The sequence below is a fragment of the Rattus norvegicus genome, chromosome 12 (assembly GCF_036323735.1).
Source record: "Rattus norvegicus strain BN/NHsdMcwi chromosome 12, GRCr8, whole genome shotgun sequence".
Taxonomy (NCBI): Eukaryota; Metazoa; Chordata; class Mammalia; order Rodentia; family Muridae; genus Rattus; species Rattus norvegicus.
The window spans coordinates 5,753,663-5,774,796 of NC_086030.1; the positions used below are offsets into that span (position 1 = coordinate 5,753,663).

General features: G+C 42.8%; 1 protein-coding gene across 3 annotated transcripts in view; it reads right to left on the reverse strand.

Moving 5' to 3' along the window:
• The window catches only part of Stard13 (StAR-related lipid transfer domain containing 13), a 396,060-nt gene that overhangs the window by 351,785 nt on the left and 23,141 nt on the right, over positions 1-21,134 (reverse strand). The gene's annotated exons all lie outside the window — the stretch shown is intronic.

A 21,134-nucleotide genomic window follows, 5' to 3' on the forward strand; every position in this document is an offset into this window, starting at 1 on the left:
AATCTTGGAATTTTTGTTACAAGGAGAAAGGATCCTTAGGTGTATGTTCCTTTTGTTCTCACAGAACGTACACTGTGACTTTCTGTGCTGCTCACAGCACCATTTTGCAGCCTACTTGCAGTTACCTCAGAAAGATCGCTGATAGCTGCAGATGTGGGCAGGTAAAGGACCGATGGAAGGCTCAGGGATGAATGGCAGGCTAACCCCTGGCTACACAGGTCACACCTGTCTTCACAGCATCACGCCTTACCCAAATCTTCCATGTAGCTGACCTCCAGCCACACAAGGGATCGATTATAGAAGGGCTAATAAACACAGATGTCAATGAATGGAGTCAATCTCCTGTGGGCGAGGCAGTTTAAATTTATCCCATGGTCTTGCTTACAAATGAATGAGACTCAGACTGTGGTCATGTAATTTGGCTTTGACAAGTACTGGGGGTCACCCCTAAGCCACTTTTCTAACTGCTGGACTGGCTATCTCCCCAGCGGTGTACCCAAGCACTTGCTGTTTCCCTTGGCCCTGTAGTAATCCGCTGTAGCCATTTTATCCAACCAGTAGTTTTAAATTAAGAAGCAAAGTGTGAACAACGAAAGCTAGCAACCTTGAGAATTCAATCCGCTTGAGGCAAGTAGGCCTTGGGGTACAGAATTGAGCATTCTAACACACAGCAACAGACTAAACCTCAACGGTCCCCCAGTACTTAGGAACACGACTGGGAAAACTGCCCCGGGGATGGGGCATAGAGTTACTGGAACGTTTCTAATGCCTTAAGGAAGAGCTGTACCAGAAAAGTCTGTGCTCCCGGTTGAGAACAGGTAATATTCTCTCGGGTCACACCGTTTGCTGACTCTCGGAAGCCAACCCTTGAAACACATCACCAGCTCCCTTCCTCCTTTCCACAAGCACCACTAAACGCCACTAGATGACATGTCAACACTACCCTAGGAAGACTGTGGGTTAGCCCCTCCCCCATCACGCCCTTTGTTTTAGAAACTGAACTAGGGATGCAGCTTCTGTGCTTTTATGCTCTGTACATGTTCATTCATATGAATCCTAAATTTATATGAATTATACATACCCTGGGGGGATAGAGGTAGGCGGGTTTCCTCCAATCTTCTGCCTCGACCAAATACTAACCACTCCCTATCTCACCCCTGCACTGAAACCTTAGAGGAACTATTACCTCATCCTTCACACATACAGGAGGGCACATTGCCTCAGGCCATCTACACCTGCTATACAGATAGCAGCTCCTTTCTATATGAAGGGGCCAGAAGAGCTGGCTATGCCATAGTGTCAGACACCAAGGTGGTTGAGGCCTAGGCCCTCCCTGTTCATACCACCAATCAACAGGCTGAACTAATAGCCCTTACTCGTGCCTTTCAACTGGCACAGGGACAATACCTCAACATCTACACAGACTCCACACATGCTTTCCATATCCTCCTGTCCACGCTGCTATCTGGAAGGAGCACCCGTTACTTATGATTAAGGAGGATCAGTAACTAATGCAAACCGAATTAGGGCCATGCTAAAGGCCTCCCATCTCCCCACAGCTGCTGGGATTGTCCAGTGCAGATCCCACTAGATGGACGACTCCACTGTCTCCAAGGGAAACCCAGCCGATGAGGCAGCTAGAGCTGCGGCCCTTAGAGGCTTAGACTTTTCTCACCCTCCCCAGGACATTCTCACACTACAACCCACATCCTTACCCTCACTCCATGACACTTGTCAAACTCTGTCCCATCTTCACCAACTCTCTCATCCCAACAGCCAAGCGCTGTCTTATTTTGTTAAGACCACCTGCAGCCTACTCCTGAGGACCTGAGTTTCTTAAAATATAGCACTGCCTCTTGCAAAATCTGTCAGATGTCAGACTCCAACTCCAGGTATCTTAGCACCCCTTTTCCTACCCTTCAGGCTAGAAGTTCCCTTCCTGGAACCGACTGGCAACTTGACTTTACCCACGTGCCCACTGCAAATGTGCCAAGTACCTCCTGGTCTTGGTGAACACCTTTTCAGGGTGGGTGGAGGCATTTCCCACAACTAACAAAAGAGCTCAGTCTCTTATCTCTTCCTCTGAGAGATCATCCCCTGATTTGGTGTCCCAGCCTCCCTCCAGTCGGACAATGGTCCTGAATTCACTTCCCAAATTTCTCAAACTCTATCTAAACCCTAGACACCCCCTATCATTTTCATATTTCCTATCACCCCCAGTCTTCAGGTAAGGTAGAAAGAACTAACTGCTCCCTAAAAAACACTCTTGTCAAACTGTCACAGGAATTTCACCTCAATTGTGTAAAGCTTCTGCCTCTGGCTCTTTTCAGGCTATGAGTTCAGCCCTCTACTCATCTCAACCCTTAACTCATGTATAGACAACTGGTCCTAACTCCTGACATTTCACCTAAATGATCTCCCCTCCTCAATCACCTACTCACATCATTACTTTGCCACCTCTGATCTCCTATGGAACTTTGCTGACCACCCATCTACCAAGTCCACACGCTGTCCCCTGCCCACTGCCTGTCAACATTGGAGACCAGGTTCTTCTCTCCCTCCAGATCAACGACCCTCAGCCTTCTCTCCTAAATGACAAGGTCTTTTCAAGGTAAATCTCGAGACCCCCTACAGCTGCTGAACTCAAGGAACTCTCTCATTTCGTCCACCTGTCTCACTTCAAACCTTTCATTCCTCTACCTCAAAATGACTCTTCTTCCTACACATTGATCCCAAGAGGACCCTGCCCTTTTAAGCTCCAGAAGACGTCGAGACCATTGTCGAGACCACCCATCTTGTCTCCAATCCCAGAAAATGAGACTCCACTCCAACACCCGCACTCAACTCCACTGGATTAGACATGGGATCCTCATCCTCCCCCTGCTGTTCGTTTCCACCCATGGAAGCCCTTGCATCTGGAGATTCGAGGTTCAAGAAATTCCCGCTGACAGCAAATAGTCTTTCCAAACAGGGTCAGGACATTGCTCCATAGCCGGATGCCGGGAGCCAATCCAAATTGCTGTCATCCCTATATCCGTCATTCCATTTAAATATTGTGATCTTTTTGTCTGCTTCCTCTTTGACCAAATGAAAGATGTTTGTAAGAAATGGCCGGGTGAATGTGGGGGCTGCCCATATTGGCCTTGTCAGATACACATGCTAGGATCACAGACCAATCACTTCATCTATCAACAACACAAGACACCTTTCTTTTATATCCAAGACTTCTGGAATCCCAGGCAGGAGACAGGCATTGTTGGTAAGCTCTATTGTAAAAACCAATCTGGATCCCCAGTGAGTACTATTCATGTCCAGAGAAAATATGTCTCAATTGTCCAATCTCTAAATAATGGAAAAGTAGAGAAGTAATCAAACACTCCTTCAATCCTTGACATCCCCTCTCATCAATGGCACTAATGTCATTTCACCTTTTGCTTCAGACCTTGACTTCAGCGTACCAACTCCTTAATGTCACTTGACCTGGTCACTTTAAAGACTGCTGGCTATGTATACACCCTGGAGCTAACTCACAATTTTCACTTACAGCCTCTCCAGTGATCCTGCCCAGTCACCTTACCTCGCCTTTTGTTAGCTGCCCTGACTTCTATGTCGCCATGACTCCACACCTTTCCTCTATCCCTCTTTTTGGCATGGCAGACTGTTTTAAGACATCTGGGACATGTTCTATAGGAACATTAGGCTTCCTGGACTGCAATAGAACCACAACCCTTGATAGCTCATCTCTGCCACAATGCCCTGCAGTCTAAAACATGTCAATTCTCTGTGGCACTCAGGTGTATCATTGCCTACCTGCCAGCTTGTCAGGAGTTTGCACATTGGCGTTCCTTTTCCCTGAACTTCCTAGTAATCCACAGAAAAGAGCCTCTTCCAATCCTGGTTGTAGACATGATACCTACCCAACATGACAAGAGGGCAGCCCAGGTCATGCCACTCCTGGTCGCTGTGGGAATAACTGTAGTTGCTAGTACTGGAACAGCAGGGCTGACTACTTCCCTAACCTATACAGTAACTTCTCTTCTCAACTTGACAACAGTTTCCAAGAAGTGACCCAAACCATGCTCACCACCCAAAGACAGGTCGATTCTCTGGCAGCAGCATTGCCTCAGAACTAACAGGGACTAGATGTCCTGACAGCTAAAGACGGTTTGCTTTGCCTGTTCCTCCAAGAAGAATGGTGTTTCTATGTCAATGATCTTGGATATTAGGAAATAAAATTCAGCCTTCTGGTCTCCATCTGCACCCAGAGCTGAAGATGTCCCACAGCCCTTGGACATAAAACCTGCAGGGAGAGAGCTGGTCAGTCCACAAATAGGACCCCATGTTCTCTCCACTGATGATCCAAAAAGAGACCAGCCAGAGTGCACAGGGCTCAGGAGCCACAGACTGGTCTATGACTAGGACCCTTCTGTTCTCCATCTGTGCTCAGAGCTGGGGTTGCCCCACAGCCCTCAGAAACAAAACCTGCCCACAAAGAGCTGGTCTGCCAGCAGCACTCTCCCTCCTAAGCCCACAGCCCACAGCTGGGACCCCACTTCCTTTCCACTGACTGACTGCCCAGGGGGAGACACTCCAGGAGCACATGGAGCACAGAAGCTGCAAAGCTGCCTAGGACAGGACCTTTCCAGTTTCCATTTCTGCCCAGAGCTGGAGCTGTCCCTCAGCTCTGAGATCCAAAACCTGCTGGCAGAGATCTGGTCTCCCAGGAGCCCTCTTATCCCTAAGATCACAGGCTCACAGGAGGGACAATCTGCAGTCAGAGACAGCAAGACCAACTAACATCAGAGATCACCAGATGGCAAGAGGCAAGCACAAGAACCTAAGCAACAGAAATTAAGACAACTTGGCATCATCAGAACCCAGTTCTCCCTCCCACAGCAAATCCTGGATATCCCAACACACTGGGAATGCAAGATTTGGATTTACAATCACATCTCATGATGATGATACAGGACTTTAAGAAGGACATAAATAACTCCCTTAAAGAAATACAGGACAACACAGGTAAACAAGTAGAAGCCATTAAAGAGGAAACACAATATCCCTTAAAGAATTATAGGAAAACACAGCCAAACAGGTGAAGGAATTGAGCAAAAACCATCCAGGATCTAAAAATGGAAATAGAAATAATAACGAAATCAAACTCTCAATTCTGAAAACCTAGGAAATAGATCAGGAGTCATAGACACAAGCATCACCAACAGAATACAAGAGATTGAAAAGAGACCCTCAGGGGCAGAAGATACCATAGAAAGCATTGACACAGTCAAAAAAATGCAAAAAGCAATAAGCTCCTAATGCAAAACATCCAGAAAACCCAGGACACAATGAGAAGACCAAACCTAATAATGATAGGTTTAGAAGAGAATGAAGATTCTGAACTTTAAGGGCCAGTAGATATCTTCAATAAAATTATAGAAGAAAACTTCCTTAACCCAAAGAAAGAGATGCCCGTAACATTCAAGAAGCATACAGAACCCCAAACAGATTGGACCAGAAAAGAAATTCCTTCAGTCACATAATGATCAAAACACCAAATACACAAAATAAAGAAACAATATTAAACACTGTAAGGGGAAAAGGCAGACCTATCAGAATTACACAAGACTTCTCAACAGAGACTATAAAAGCTAGAAGATCTGGAACAAATGTCATACAGACCCTAAGAGAACACAAATGTCAGCCCAGCAAAACTCTCAATTAACATAGATGGAGAAATCAAGATACTCCATGACAAAACCAAATTTACACAGTATCTTTCTACAAAACCAACCCTACAAAGGATAATAGATGGAAAACTCCAACACAAGGAGGGAAATTACACCCTAGAAAAAGCAAGAAGGTAATCTCCTTTCTACAAACCCAAAAGAAGATAGATAGCCACACAAACATAATTCCATCTCTAACAACAAAAATATCAGAAAGCAATCACTATTACTTAATATCTCTAAATATCAATGCACTCAATCCCCCCCCCCCAAATAGACTAAAAGAGTGGATACATAAAGAGGACCCAGCATTTTGCTGCATACAGGAAACACACTTCAGTGACAAAGACAGATACTGCCTAAGAGTAAAAGGCTGTGAAAAAATTTTCCAAGCAAATGGTCCAAAGAAACAAGCTGGAGTAACCATTCTAATATCAAATAAAATCGACTTTCAACCAAAAGTTATCAAAAAAGATAGGAAAGGTCTCTTCAAACTCATCAAAGGAAAAATCTACCAAGATAAACTCTCAATTCTGAACATCTATGCTCCAAATGCAAAGGCACCCACATTTATAAAAGAAACTTAACTAGAGCTCTCAAAGCATACATTGTACCAAACACAATAATAGTAGAAGACTTCAACACCCCACTCTCATCAATGGACAGATCTTGGAAACAAACTAAACAGAGACAGTGAAACTAACAGAAGTTACCAACCAAATGGATTTAAGAGACATCTATAGAACATTTCATCCTAAAACAAAAGAATATACCTTCTTCTCAGCACCTCATGGTACCTTCTCCAAAATTGACCATATAATCGGTCACAAAACACACCTCAATAGATACAAGGAGATTGAAATAACCCCATACATCCTATCAGATCACTACAGACTAAGGCTAGTCTTCAATAACAATAAAAACAGCAGAAAGCTCACACACCTGGAAGCTGAACAATGTTCTATTCAATGACAACTTGGTCAAGGAAGAAATAAAGAAATTACAGACTTTTTAGAATTTAATGAAAATGAAGGCACAACATACCCAAACTTATGGGATACAATGAAAGCAAGGCTAAGAGGAAAACTGGTAGCTCTGAATGCCTGCAAAAAGAAATTGGAGAGAGCACACACTAACAGCTTGACTGTACACACTTGAAAGCTCTAGAACAAAAAGAAGCAAATTCCCCTAAGAGGAGTAAATGGCAGGAAATAATCAAACTCAGGGCTGAAATCAACCAAGTAGAAACAGAAAGAACTATACAAAGAATCAACAAAACCAGGAGCTGGTTCTTTGAGAAAATCAACAAGATAGAAAAACCCTTACCTAGACTAACCAGATGGCACAGAGACAGTATCCAAATTAACAGAATCAGAAATGAAAAGGGAGAGATAACAAGAGAAACTGAGGAAATTAATAAAATATTCAGATCCTATTACAATAGCCTATACTCAACAAAATCTGGAGGAACTGGACAATTTTCTAGACAGATACCAGGCACCAAAGTTAAATCAGGATCAGATAAACCATCTAAACAGTCCCATAACTTCTAAAGAAATAGAAGCAGTTATTAAAGGTCTCCCAACCAAAAAGAGCCCAGGTCCAGATGGGTTTAGTGCAGAATTCTATGAGACCAAAGAAGACCAAATACCAATACTCTTCAAACTATTCCACAAAATAGAAACAAAGGGAACAGTACCCAATTCGTTCTATGAATCTACAATTATGCTTATACCTAAACCACACAAAGATCCAACTTCAGACCAAATTCTTTCATGAATATCAATGCCAAAATACTTAATAAGATTCTCACAAACCTAATCCAAGAACACATCAAAATGATGATTCACCATGATCAAGTAAGCTTCATCTCAGGGATGCAAGGATAGTTTAATATACAGAAATCCATCAACATAATCCACTATATAAACAAACTCAAGGAAAAGAAAAACACATGATCATTTCATTAGATGCTGAGAAAGCATTTCACAAAATTCAACACCCCTTCATAATAAAAGTCTTGGAAAAAAATTAGGAATTCAAGGCCCATACTTAAACATAGTAAAAGCAATATACAGCAAACCAGTAGCCAATATCAAACTAAATGGAGAGAAACTTGAAGCAATCCCTCTAAAATCAGGGACTAGACAAGGCTGCCCACTTTCTACCTACTTATTCAATATAGTTCTTGAAGTTCTAGCCAGAGTAATCAGACAACAAAAAGAGTTCAAAGGGATACAAATTGGAAAGGAAGCAATCAAAATAATCACTATTTGCAGATGATATGATAGTATATTTAAGTGATTCCAAAAATTCTACCAAAGAACTCCTAAAATTAATAACCAACTTCAGCAAAGTGGCTGGATATAAAATTAACACAAACAAATCATTAGCCTTCTTCTACTCAAAGGATAAACAGAAAGAAATTAGGGAAATGACACCCTTCACAATAGCCACAAATAATTTAAAATATCTTGGTGTGACTCTAACCAAGCAAGTGAAAGATCTGTATGGCAAGAACTTCAAGTCTCTGAAGAAAGAAATTGAAGATTCAGAAGATGGAAAGATCTCCCATGCTCATGGAATAGCAGGATTAATATATAAAAATGGTCATCTTGCTGAAAGCAATCTACAGATTCAATGCAATCCCCATCAAAATTTCAACTCAATTCTTCATAGAATTAGAAAGAGCAATTTGAAAATTCATTTGGAAAAGCAAAAAACCCAGGATAACAAAAACTATTCTCAGCAGTAAAAGAACTGCTGGGGGAATCACCATCCCTGACCTCAAGCTGTATTACAGAGCAATAGGCATAAAAACTGTATGGTATTGGTACAGGAACGGGCAGGTAGAACAGTGGAATAGAATTGAAGACCCAGAAATGAACCCACACACCTATGGTCACTTAATCTTTGACAAAGGAGTTAAAACTGTCCAATGCAAAAGAAACAGCATTTTCAACAAATGGTGCTGGTTCAACTGGAAGACAGCATAGCATGCAGAGGAATGCAAATTGACCCATTCTTATCTCCTTGTACAAAGCTCAAGTCCAAGTAGATCAAAGACCTCTATGTAAAAGCAGATACACTCAAACTAATGGAAGAGAAAGTGGGGAAGAGCCTCAAACACATAGGCACAGGGGAAAATTACCTGAACAGAACACTAAAGGTTCATGCTCTAAGATCAAGAATCAACAAATGGGACCTCATAAAATTGCAAAGCTTTTGTAAGGCAAGGGACACTGTCAATCAGATAAAATGACAACAGATTAGGAAAAGCTCTTTACCAATCCTACATCCGTTAGAGGGCTAATATTTAATATATACAAAGAACTCAAGAAGTTACTCTCCAGAGAATCAAATAATCCTATTAAAAAATGGAATACAGAGCTAAATAAAGAATTCTCAACTGAGGGATAGGGATTGGCTGAGAAGCACCTAAAGAAATGTTCAACAACCTTAGTCATCAGGGAAATGCAAATCAAAACAACCCTGAGATACCACCTCACACCAGTCATAGGGGTAAGATCAAAGACTCAGGTGACAGTAGATGCTGGTGAGGATATGGAGAAATAGGAACACTCCTCCATTGTTGGTGGGATTGCAAGCTGGTACAACCATTCTGGAACTCAGTCTGGAGGTTCCTCAGAAAATTGGACATAGTAGTACCTGAGGACTCAGCTATACCACTCCTGGGCATATACCCAAAAGATGCCCCAACTTATAGCAAGGACACATGCTCCACTGTGTTCATAGCAGCCTTTTTTTAAATAATAGCCAGAAGCTGGAAAGAACCCAGATGCCCTTCAACAGAGGAATGGATAGAGAAAATATACATTTACACAATAGAGTACTAATCAGCTATTAAAAGCAATGATTACATGAAATTCTTAGGCAAATGGACGGTACTAGAAAATATCATACCAAGTTAGGTACTCAGCACAAAAGAACACATATGGTATGCACTCACTGATAAGTGGATATTATCCCAAAAGCTTGGAATACCTAAGAAAAATGTCACAGATCATATGAAGCTCAAGAAGAAGGAAGACCAAAATGTGGATGCTTTCACTTTTTCTCAGAAGGGAGAACAAAACACTCACAGGAGGTAATACAGGGACAAAGAGTGGAGCAGGAACTGAAGAAAAGGTCATCCAGAGACTGCCCCACAAGGGGATCCATCTTATATGGGGCCACCAAACCCAGTCACTATTGCTGATGCCAAGTCGTGCTTGCTGACAGTAACCAGATATAGGTGTCCCGAGAGGCTCTGCCAGAGCCCTACTGATACAGATGAGGATGCTTGCAGCTCCCCACTGGACTGAACAAGGAGACCCCAATAGAGGAGTTAAAGAAAAGACTGAAGAAGCTGCAGAGGTTTGCAACACCATAGGAAGAACAACAGTATAAACTAACCAGACCCCACCAGAGCTCCCAGGGACTAAACCACCAACCAATGAGTACACATGGAGGGACCCATGACTTCAGCCACATATGTAGCAGAGGATGGCCTTGTTTGGCATCAATAGGAGGAAAACCCCTTGGTCCTGTGAAGGCTTGTTTCCCCAGTGTAGGGGAATGCCAGGGGGTTGAGGTGGGAGTGGGTGGGTGGGAGTGGGAACATCCTCATAGAAGCAGGGGGAGGGGAGAGAGGGTATGGGGGATGCGGGAAAGGGGATAGCACTTGAAATGTAAATACAGAAAGTATCCAAGAAAAATAAAATAAAAAAAAATAAGATACCCACGAGAGAGAGAGAGAGAGAGAGAGAGAGAGAGAGAGAGAGAGAGAGAGAGGAGGAAAGGAGGAAAGGAGGGAAGGAGGAAAGGAGGAAAGAAAGAAGAAAGAAAGATTGATCAAGCAGCTCCAATCAGACATCCAGAAATGCAAGGAACAACATGAGACCTCCAATTCATGGGCTTGATAACCCTATATGAAAATAGATGTTGCCCTTCATAATGCCTCTTTCTCCTCATTTTCCTGGCTTTACTTTTTGCTCCCTTCCTCATTAACCTTGTCTCCACATTTCTTCAACGACAAATTCAAAAAATTCCAACCTAACAATCGGTTCCTTTTACCGGGTTACCAGCTGCTGTCTACAGAGGAACCTGACACAAATGACTCATAATGGGCCCTGATGGTGAACGTCGGCTACACCCCAAAATTCATGATGCCCCTAGATAGCAGGAAGCAGTTTAGGATATCTGACTCCCCTATTTCCCTTTCACCATCGGCTTCCCTTTCTCCCCTTCTCTCCTCTCTCTATGATAAGGAAAAGGGAGGTGTGTCAGCATCAGAACTGTCCACGGACAGCCAGAAGTTATTTACAGCCAGCTTCTGAACCCAGCAAGATCCTCTCTCTCTTCCTCACTTCGACCCCGACCCCCACCCCTTCAGACGGGCCTCTCATGTGAGACCTGGGCAGGCTCGGCACGATCTGTCCATGAACACACCATCTCATCTAACAGTCACAGGTAGGAGAGAGGAGGAATTGATATATTCATGGTAACTGACACATTCACCACTAGTCAAATCCCTTTCCTCTGAAGTCATTTTTCTTTCTAGCTCAGAGCAAACCCTTCTGAGCGAACTCGGACTTCAGGATGAGTCCTGACGCATGAGCTAGTCCCTCCTCTTCCCCTCAGAACTATGTTGCAGTGAACCTGTTGCAATCAGATTTAGAGGGTGACCCCTGCGGCTCCCTCCAGGGTATTCAGATTCCTGAATCTCGGAGTCACATCTGATTTTGACAAACACAGTATAATCTATGAAGAAGTGGCATGTTAGAGAAACCAAGCATTTTTGAAGAACTGCAACTGGGAAGACAAGAAGATGTTAACCCTTACTGCTCCAGTCACACACATCTTCACAGCTTGACTCCTGGCTGAAGTCCCAACCTCCACACCCCAGCATCTCCTACAGGCCAGCACTGTCCGATGGGGAGCACAGATCCCCATGGTCTTTCTAGATCCCACCTCAGTCTCCTCCTTGCTTCCGATGCTGCTGAAAGCCTGTGTAGCTTCTCATCTGATTGCAACCTCACTCCTGTCCCCTAAGGAAATGGTAGGACAGCTGCGGTGGCCTTAAGGAAGGCATGGAATATTTGCCAGCAGTTAGCTGCAATATGCCTGCTTTATGGTAAAACGTATTTTAGTGGAAATTACCAGCAACTATTCCTTCAAACGTTCTGGAAGACAGGGTAGGTGTCCATTGAAACTAAAGGCAAGAGGGCCTCCTTGAAGAGTGTCTTATTTAGGGATAAAGCCAGCAGAGCCAAGCAGCTTTTAAAGACATTCCAGCTGTGTCTGTTAGAGCTGACATCGATTTGTGGGTTAGCGATAAACATATTTGTACTTTAGTAATGGCTCATAGGCCCGGCCGTGTGGCTTGGTGGGTAAAATGTTTGCCGTACAAGCATAAGGGCCTAAGTTTTCATCCCCAGCATCCACACAATGAGCCTGGCAAGGTAGCACAGACCTTTTACACCAGCACTGAGAAAAAAGAGGTGGGAAGAGCCTAGGGAGGCTGACCAGGGAGGTTCAGTGAGAGACCCTGACTCACAAAAGTAACTAGAAGGGCTAAGGATAACAGTCAATTGTTTTCTTTGGCTTCTGCATGCATGCACATGGGCACAAACACATACCGCACACACACAGCACATGCACATTCATATTATACATATATCATATGCACACATGCTTCACACATGTACCACATATACAACATATACACATACCACAAAAACACCACTTCTACATACATGTTGTATACACATATAGCACACACACTACACATGCACATATGGACTACACGCACTACAGATATAAACATACCACACACACAGTAGCAAAACACATAATACACATTTACACTTACCATGCATGTGCGCATACACACACACACGACACACTGTACAAATACCACAGATACCACACATTCATACCACATACATACACCACACATACCACATACATACATAACAGATACACATGTACAGAAACACACATACCACACACACAGCATAGACACATATATACACAAACATACTATACACATAGCACAGAAACACATCACACACATTTACATATACCCCACATACAATACCACACACATATATGTCATATAGTGCAAACATTCCATTCACATATATCACACACATATGTACACAAACATATCATACACATATACTACAGACACATAGATATATAACCATACCACACACAGCACACAAACACACCATACCACATAAACACACTATATATACACAAAACACAGATACAGATATATACAAACATACCACACACAGCTCAGAAAAACACCACACATACATAACACACAGACACATCCTATATACATACATATCACACACCATACACCTACCACACACATCACATAAACCACACACAATACCACATACGCACATCACATACTATGCACACATACCGCAGGCACACATGTACACATAGCATGGCATACATACATACAAACATACCACACACACAGCACACAAACATGCCAATACATTTATACATGCCACATATACACACACCGCCATAACATATCACACACATACCACACACACACACACACACACACACACATTAAATAAATAAATAAGTGGTTAATGTTGTGGATTGGTTCTAATGCTATTTGTGTTAATTTGGCTCCCCAAATCACATAGGAACCTGCATTTCTGCACTAAGGGTCCCTGCCCCCAGTTGACTTTGATCGGGAAATAAAGCTGCCAGCAACCAATGGCTGGGCATGGAGACAGAGGTGGGACTTTTAGGATTCCTGGGTAAGAAATGCAGGAGAGAGGGAAGAGGGCATTTTGCCATCACAAGGGCGTAGGAGACGACCATGCTAGGAAGGTGTGTGAGGGAGAGATGGCTGAAATGTAGGTGCAAAGGGGGGAGCGGCCCCAGGAGGGCTGCGCAGAAGGGTTCAGGGCAGCAAAGATAAATATAGACTTAATCAATTTTAACTCAGGAATATTGGAGGGGGAGTGTGTCAGCCACGTGGAGGGGGTGTGTGTCAGCCACGTGGAGGCCCAGGAGTGGCCCAACTATTGAGCTAGTTAAAGCTTATTTAGTTTTAAAGGTCGCGTGTGTGTCTTTCCGTCTGGGCAGGTCATGGTAAGAAGTGCACGCATGCCCGCCTGGGAGTTTAGAGTGGGTTAACAATTTACCGCTCCAGGTTAATAATTATTTTTAGTGGGGCTTCTTTTTAAAAGTCAAGTAATTAATACATATGTGGTTTTAATATTTATTTATTTTATGTATATAACTATATTGTAGCTGTCTTCACACACACCAGAAGAAGGTATCGGATCCCATTAAAGATGGTTGTGAGCCACCATGTGGGTACTAGGATTTGAACTCAGGACCTCTGGAAAGAGCAGTCAGTCTTCTTAACCACTGAGCCATCCCTCCAGCCCAATACATACATGTTTTAGCAAGACACCGTAGCTTACAGGCAACCGACTTTTAAAATGATAGAGGTGAGGTTTAGGGGCAGCACAGTATGGCATTCTTTGAGCTAAACGTGTATTCTATAAGTTGACACCTTGAGATGGGTGAGAATATCAAGCCAAAAAGAAGTAGTGATGAATTTCAATGACATGTTTTAAGATTCTTGAGAGCCAAGGCTTTGCTGGGCAAGACATTCAATACAGTCTCGTCGCCTCTTTCCCTGGCTTTGCTCTGTGAGAAACACTATCAGGAGTTGTAAACCTCTAATTTCCTTCTCATGTGCCAGCAGCCTCTAAAGGTTTGCATCATCTTCTAGATACATAATTCAAGCTTGCTATCATTAGGTTCGTGGGCCTAAGAGAAATAAAATGCACACCAGAGGCCAATGAAAACCTGCTACTGAATCCTACGTAGCTTGTGTAGGGTGCCCAGCAGTCCTTCCCATTGTCTCTCACTTATATAATTTCTTGTGTATCTTGTATATTTGTGTAAGCTTGCTCTCACTCCCTGGCTCGCAACGCTGCTTCATGGGGTAAATCTGAGCAGTTTGCTTTAAAGACAGGTGATGGAGGAACAGCAAAATGAAGTGACTCAGAGTTACCGGGCAGAACATCACCGATGCTGCTGGCCCCTCCAGCCCAGGTTCATTAACCACAGAATCCCAGTTCTTCTCAATGCTTTGCACACTCAGACATCTCTGACCCTCTGCTCATTTTAACAACCCCCCTTCTTTTGGCTAAATCCTAGTTTGTTTCCTCCCAACGCTCCTGATCTCGCAGCCCCCTCAGAAAGATTTCCTTTAAGGCGTATTAATTTGCTGATTTTGTTTTGAGCTGGCCTGCTGCTGCTGGGCTCAGGCTGACCCCTTTCCAGTAGACATTCCAAGATGCAGAAGCATCTACCTGTCAGGAACATTTCTGCCTGACCCTAGAGACCTGCATCTGCCTTGATTTGTATTTATCACAGCTAGGTCCAAAGATGAAATACTGGAAGCGTTAAACCAAACAGAAAGGGAAGACCTTGTAAAGAACATTGTCTGTGGAAATGTTGCTTGTCCGTCCTCCTCCTGGCCCACCTGTTGAAGTCAGATTTCTTCCTGCATATTCTGAACCAAGACCCTCTGAACTGTCCATTCTAATCTTCCCCCGAGACCCCTCAGCACTCAGTCACGCTAGAGAAATTGGTGAACTCTACAATTAGTGAGAGAATGTCTGGTGATGATGAAGAGGAGGAGGGAGAGGAGGAGGAAGATGAGGAGGAGGAAAATGATTGAAGAGGAGACTAGCAATCAATCTCTGACCTTTGCATGCATACACACATGTACACACTTGAACACACATGTATAAACATGTACACATACATGTGCACACATGTATACACGCAGAGAGAACAAGACTTCTTAGTCCCTCTCTTGGATAGCATCGATGCCTGTCTTTGACTTGCATAGACCCTAGAAACTCTTAATACTGTATATGTTTTTGCTTTTATTAAAAGAAAAAAAGAAGTTTTAGGACTGGGTGTAGAAGCTCATTCTTTTAATCCCAGCACTCAAGAGCCAGAGGCAGTTGGATCTCTGAATTTGAGGCCAGCCTGGTGTATATAGTGGGGCCCTGGACAGCTAGGGCTACATAGTAAGACACATACATGTGTCCACAAAATAACAGTTGATCAATATATATTAATCAAACAATCATGTGTTTGCAGTGGTTTTCCCATGTAATCACAATGCACTTGGGTATAGTCCTGTCCCCACCACCCTCTTGTTCCCAGTTCCCTCTGCTGCTGGTCTCTTTCTTTACAAGTCTACCTAATGATCTTCCCAAATGCATCACTCTCTTCTTAAGACAAGGCCATATAAAACCATGTATCGGGGATCAAAACAGTCAGGTGCTGTGCTGAATTCAAACTACAATTGCCTCAAGCACTCCATGATATCAAGGAGATGATTTCACCTTGCCTCTCTGAAAGCATTTCCCTCTCTGTAGTCTTACCCTTGTGGGTTGTGGGTGGCATGTGGGCCTCGGTGTCATGCTGCTGGCGACTGGAAACAAGAACTTCAGAGCATAAGGTTGACTCTCCCACAGAACAAGAGGCATGGATTCAACACCAGCTTTGGGCTAAAAAATACTGACTGACGTGGGGACTAAACCTGCAATATTTAGGACATATTTAAATTAAATCTCTACTGGGACCTGGAGAGGTAGCTCAGTGGTTTGGTTCCCAGCACCCATTTTGGGTCGCTCACAACCCCCTGTAACTCCAACTCCAGGGGATCTGACTCCTATGTGGACTACTCTCATGCACACACACGCATAGATATACATACATATACCTAAAAATAATAAAAGTAAACCCTTTAAATCTGTGACAATTTTATGTTATTGAAGTTTAGATTGTCACCATAGAACAAACTGCTATCTTAGAAATCGACTTCCTCAGATGTCTGGATAAATGCGACCATTTCCTTTATTCAAGATGGCACAGCGAGAGACCAAGTTAAAATATTCACATGCTGTCTGGCAGATGCATTCAAGTAATTTAGAGTAAAAATTAGAGTTACCATAGCGAAGAGAGACGTTGTCATGGCAACATACTTTCATCAGTCTCAAAATCAAAAGACAATCTTCCATTGTTAAAGTTTAACTAGCACTTATTAGGTAATGATCACAATAAACATTTCTGATTATAGTGTTGTGAAGGAAAGTGGTTTTGTCATTACAATGGAATCTGCTTTGAATTCACCAGCCTCATTTAGTACAGTGGTGCAGGTGGACAGCCCACTGCCAGTCTGTAGCTAAGAGATTTTACCACACACTGCGGGCAAACTGCTTGCAGCCAATGAATGAATGCTATGAGCTGGAGAGGCGGGGCTAGGACACCAGCTCTTAGTTCTGAAAGATCAGTGCCTAGATGGATCTAGCTGTTTGCTCTCTCTGGATAATGCCTGTCTTATTGAGCCCACTGATCACTGACGTTTAGTCCTATGTTGACCAGATACATAAGATAGAACTTTGCTTACAGAATTATATAATCATATTTGATTCAAGTTACAATGTAACCAGAAGTCAGAGTCAGAAAACCAATAGCGGTAGGCTAGTAACCGCTCTACTATGCCTATATTTAACCTGAATGTCTTTGTGTTTGGACCTATATAAGAAGAAAGTTTGCTCCAAATTAGAAATATTTTATCAAAAGCTGAAAAGGTATTACAACCAAGGAATGATCAAAGGATTGCTTTTGTAGGGGAAATATTTTTTCATAAGATTACCATTAATTTTATCATTTCTATTTTCTAGTATTTAACCTTCTGAACTTCTTAGTAAGTCATATTTTGATAAGGAAAAATTTATTTTAGAGGAAAATCCATCAGCCAGCCACCTCTTCTCTATAAGGAACAAGTTTGGTTGGATCACTGTGCTACTGGGTACACTATTTTAAGTTCTTTTCATTTTTATTAAAGAGTAAATGAGAAAGATGTAATTTCATTCAAACTCATATTGACTATTCATTCTGCAATCATCAATGATGGACAAACCCCAAGCCTGAATAAAAACAGCATTATTTCTGGGAAATGTCAAGACTGTCACTTCAAAAGGGCAAACGAGCCACAAGCTGTGATTTTTCACCTTGTGCAATGGCCTCGCCCTGAGAGTCCACAACAATTCATCTTGTTTCTGTAAGAGGCATGCGTGCACGAATGTCAAATACCATCGAGATAAAATGGTGCTGGGTAAAGTCAGCTGCGTTACTCTACCATGCAATGCATAGCACTACGCCCTTTCTATGTATTTAGAAAGCCCCTAACCTTCTAATCTTTTTCCTCTCAAATACTGCCTAACGGTGTTTACAAAGGCTTCATTTAATTACATCATACTCTCTAATTTAATGATACTGAAATCCAAGTCTTAAATGTATCCTAAAGATTATTTACATCCCATTCTTGTAAACAGTATTACAGATCACCCTCCAGTGCCTTGTTCAAGAGAAAAACTCCAGGTGTCTAACATAAAGAAACAATGCCCACTAGCACACATGTACATGTATTTATATGTGATTTTTTTCATATGCAACAATGGGCGTTATCTGGTTTTGTAGATATTGCAATGTGTTGGAGAGAGGAATGGAGTTAGTGGCGAGTGTCCTCTATGGCTTTACAGTGTCTTCATGAATGTATCTGAGTGCACACAAATGATTGGCAGAACTTTTAAATTATTACTTATAAGGATAACATAGTAAGAGTGTCAAGAGAGTTGGCGTTCTTGAATAATTCTTCCCAGGCGGGCTCTATGCTTCTTTGTTCAAATAACTTTATGTGAAAACCAAGTGTGGAATAGAGGGTTTAATCGGGGCTCCAAAGAGCACAGGCAGGTGGGTGGATTGGGAAGAACCCAGCTCCACTCCTTAGCCTGAAGGAGCAGCTTCCCCTCTCCCACCCACTTTTTGGGCTCCCTTTCTGAACTCTGTGCTTACAATTTTCAGCAGGACCTGGACACGACACATCTGTTTGAATCTTTCACTTAAATGGTTTCTTCAGAAAGTCTAAATAGGACTCTTCTGTCTGCTAGAGGACAAAACTACAACTGATGATCAAATTTTTATTTTAATGAATTGAAAAGAATTTGTGATTACAAAGTAGCCACAATATAAACATGAACTGTTTGAATAACCTCATTTCCCTCTTGCCTATATTGGAAAGACTTCAAATATATTTTATTCATGCTACAACCTGACTTATACCTGTAAGCTAAGCATTGTAAGAGGCAACAACCCAGAGCATCTGCCATGTGTTGCCAAGGACCTGTCAGAACACCCTGAGAAAACACACCACCCAGTGACCCGAGACTTACACAACACTGGTGATCTCACAGCTAAAATATGTCCAAACCGTCCAATGGCAGAGGCTACTCCACAAATCCACGGACCTTTGCTCATTGTTGTCAATAGGTATTTCCTGAATTGCTTTAACTATTTCTAAACCGCTGTGTTCTCAGGTACTAGCTCTCTCTGAAAGATTCTGTTCTGAGGACTGGAAAGATGGCCTAGCAATTGCAGAAGACCAGGGTTTGATTCCCAGCACCACACGGTGGCTCCCAGCCATCTGTAACTCTGGTTTCAGGGGAAGTTGGTGTCTTCTTCTGAGTGTGCGTTTTCTGAGTCTCGAATCATTTCTCATCCTGATGTCTAAATTCTGGGTCCCTCCAGTACCCAGAGTCCTCCAATAGCCCGCACATTTCTTTCTCCTTCAACTGCAATCTACCCCTTGGAAATAAGTGAGCTTTCCCTAAGCCCTGCAATTAGAATGCAAATGGAATGTTCAGGTAGCCTATAATTAGAAGAGAAATAGCCCCCAAGTAGCCCGTGCAAATGAAGACACTAAAGAAAATCAAGGGAGTGTCAGGCCATCCCCATGAGGTCCCCTCCAGCCCCGCTGCTTATAGTCAACAGCTGGAGGTCAAGTGCTTCTCTCTCTAACTCAACACCACATGCCCGTCTCTACCATTCAGTGATGAATTCAGCACATGGATTTGTTACTTTTCTTTCTTTTTTAAAAAAAAGATTATAATATAGACAGACAGACAGATAGAAACTGGCTTCAGACACACCAGAAGAGGGCATCAGATCTCATTACAGATGGTTGTGAGCCACCATGTGGTTGCTGAGAATTGAACTCAAGGACCTCTGGAAGAGCAGCCAGTGTTTTTAACCACTGAGCCATCTTTCTAGCTCGGTTTTGTTACTTTTCAAATCGGCTTCACCTGTCCATGTCCATTACTGGCCATACTTTTCACAGCAGAGTGTTCCCTGATGATGATCAGAGGGAGAAGTGAATGGATATTTCAGGGTCTTTTGGCTGGGACAGACCTCAAGCTTGCTTCAATAAGGGTAAACAAACAAACATTTTTATATAGTTCACAAGTACCTTTCTCTCTCTCTCTCTCTCTCTCTCTCTCTCTCTCTCTCTCTCTCTCTCTCCCTCTCTTCTTCCCTCCCTCCCTCCCATTGTTTATTGAGTAGAACAATTCTTCTATGGCTCGCCTACTGTATTTTCAGAACTATTTTGGATATATTGAATTTTCCAGAAGAAGACATGAAAGACCATTATGATTCTCACTTGTCTACAGGAAGAAAGCAGAACTCTGGAAAACTGAGTTGCTCAATCTTGTAATGTTGGTAGTAAAACGTTGCTACATCCCAGACAGCTCCCCGGAACAGAAATGGATTGGTAATGTTTTTGGTCACGTCAATATGAAAGAGGAAAAGAAATATTGACTCTGAGAATTAATTTCAAGGTTCAACTCTTGCAAAATAAGGGTAGATTTGCCTCTTACCTGTCAGGTAAACCCCCATCCTGACCCCTCCCCCCAGCCTTGAAAATAATGCTTTATCTCTTACCACTTTTTACACCTTTCTTCTCTCCTCTTTTCATTTTTCCCATTAAATTTCAAATTAGCACCAGAGTGTGTACAAGAGAATAGCCGGAAGGACGGCCATGTGCGTGAATTGGTAAGAGTTACTGAGACAGTCTTTGTGGGTAGGATATACATATTTACACTAGTGTACCTGTGTGTGCGCAGGTTTGCAGACATGCTCTGTGTGTGAAGGCCCAAGGTCAACGCCTTTCTTCACGGCTTCCCCCCAGGTCTCTCCCTGAACCCAGAGCTCAAGGATTCAGCTAGACTTCCCACTTCTTCTTTCTTGAGCCTCCTTCCTACTGGGATTATGGGTTCATTTGACATTGCCTAGTTTCCTTTCCTTGGCTGTGATAAAAAGACACTCTGACTAAAAACCAAAAAAGCCAACTTAGAGGAGGAAAGAGTCTGTTTGGCTTAAGCAGAAAACATGAAGAAACGCAACTTTTGCACCTCTCTCTCTCTCTCTCTCTCTCTCTCTCTCTCTCTCTCTCCCTCCCTCCCTCCCTCTCTCTCTCATACTTTGTTA